This window comes from Penaeus monodon, chromosome 3 (genome assembly GCF_015228065.2).
Source record: "Penaeus monodon isolate SGIC_2016 chromosome 3, NSTDA_Pmon_1, whole genome shotgun sequence".
In the NCBI taxonomy this organism is placed as follows: Eukaryota; Metazoa; Arthropoda; class Malacostraca; order Decapoda; family Penaeidae; genus Penaeus; species Penaeus monodon.
The window spans coordinates 53,164,629-53,167,128 of NC_051388.1; positions in this window are offsets into that span (position 1 = coordinate 53,164,629).

Here is a 2,500-nt window from a genome sequence, read left to right on the forward strand (position 1 = left end):
GTCCTTTGTTAGCATATACAAGCACGTGCCACGAGGTTGGGATTATGTATTTACTTATGTAAATGCGATATTACCATAACTTCGTCCGGTGTTAGACAGATAAACATATATATATGCTTAGGTAGTAAAATTCTTTAGGCTTGTGTGTATATGATGTGGCATGTTCGTTCTGACAGGCACATGTACGCACGCTCGCTTTGCACACACACACACACACACACACACACACACACACACACACACACACACACACACACACACACACACACACACACACACACACACACACACACACTTCAACCTTTTAACTTCAACAACCCCAAGTGGCAAGCGCTTCAGATTCATGCAAGTTTAAAGTTCTAAGAAACGCGCATTCTACTGCCTGTGCTGACGGGCGCAAGTCCTGTTACCTCGCGTTCAAGCTGATAAGCGAAAATGTTGACAGAATCAAGGCAGATGATCTTAAGTCTCTCCTGCTGTCAACTCATTTTATGTTGTTTTTTTTTCTTTAATCTATTTATTTATTATCGGCCTCGTCCCATCGAATCTGAAAATCCTCGAAGCCTTCCCTACTGATCACGTAAAATTCCTAACATGAAGGAGATTTGCGAAATTATCATAGATTTACCGTTTCCGAGATCCAAGAAGGGTCAAGAGATCTGGGTACGTGGAAGTATCGCAAATTTACGTATTCTATTAGCGAACGATGCTGTTGATGCGTATTTTTTGTTGTTTGTTGTTTTTTTCAATTTCAGTGAGTGTTGTCATTGGTCTGAACTCCTTAAATGCCTACGGTAACCAATAAAGAATAGACGTTTTTTTTAACCCAATACGAAATAGAATATATAGAGAAAAACGCATAAAAGCAATAACACACTGGAAGACTACAGACATACAGGGAATAAACAACGATATATAACATCTTTCGAACAAAACTTTATAAAAATACAATACCTAGGGTTAGCATCTTGTCAAACACACAAACCGGCATTTCCTTCATCATTTTACCAATGATTACTATATCAGTTCCAATCAACATGTACCTAAAAGAAACTAAACTTCATCTCTATTAAATAAAATCATCCACATCGCCTCCCAGTGTCTTCTTTCCTTCGAAGTGACAACAATTTTGAGAAAATCTTTAACCGCGAAGATTTGCGTTTAAACTCCCTCGTTCTGGAGTGTATCTCCGTTTTCTATTCACTCCATCAAGAACGAAGATTCCCTGCCGTTTCCAACTCCATTAGGGTAACATGGGCCTTTGTGTGAACAGTTTCTTCGCCATTTCCGAAAGCCTCATTAACAAAGGGGACACACACACCCCTCCCGCAACAGGTAAGTCACCTCCCTCCCCTCAATCGCTCGGTACATCTGCGCCATCGCCGCCCCAATCTCACACGTACTGCACGATCAAGCTTTCGATCCAATCAAAAAAGAAGGGAGGAAAGAACGATTGGGTCCCTCAACAATGCAAACCCTTCGGCTTGCTTATCGTCGGCCTGGAGATGGGACAATGATGTTTCTCTTGCTCACCCCGAGAAAACCACACGCCTGGCTCTCGTGTTGCTTGTGGATTCGAGTCTTCTTTGAAACCTTCGTCACGAAAATTGTCTTCCCTTCTTCCTTTCTTTTCTCCTCTCTTTGTTTTTGTTTTTTTGTTTTTTTGGTGTGTGTTTGTTTTTTCTATTTTCTTTTTCCTTAATGAGACGACCTTCTATATTTTCCCCCCTTTTTCCCTTGAATATTTGTTTTCTCTTTTCTTTTCCGTTAATGAGACTGCTATCTCTCTCTTTCTCTCTCTCTCTCTCTCTCTCTCTCTCTCTCTCTCTCTCTCTCTCTCTCTCTCTCTCTCTCTCTCTCTCTCTCTCTCTCTCTCACTCTCTCTTTCTCCTTAATATTTTCTCCTCTCTTTTCTTTTTTTTGTCGAAAACAGAGACCAGTCTATTCGCTTGACTCATTACGGTTTCTTGGGGTCTGTCTCTCCCTTCAGACTTTTTGAGGAACTTAATCTGTTTTCGTAAGTCTTGCTAAATGTCGACTCTCTGTCTCTACGTTTGTGATTTCATTGCTAGTAATGACGCGCGCGCACACACACACACACACACACACACACACACACACACACACACACACACACACACACACACACACACACACACACACACACACACACACACACCGTAAATATATATATATATATATATATATATATATATATATATATATATATATATATATATATATATAATTAGATATTATATATATATATCTATATATACATATATATATACATATACGTGTGTGTGTCTATATGTATATGTCTATATTTATATATCTATAAAGCAATCCTTTTTTCCTAACATGAAAAACGAATGCGCCGAGTGAGCAAAACACGGCAAATCATGCCTCGGAAGATTATATAATTGGCAAAATTACGCTAGGATAAACCCCGCGGCCATTATGTAAAAGTAGCCTCGCCGGCCGCACACACACACCTATT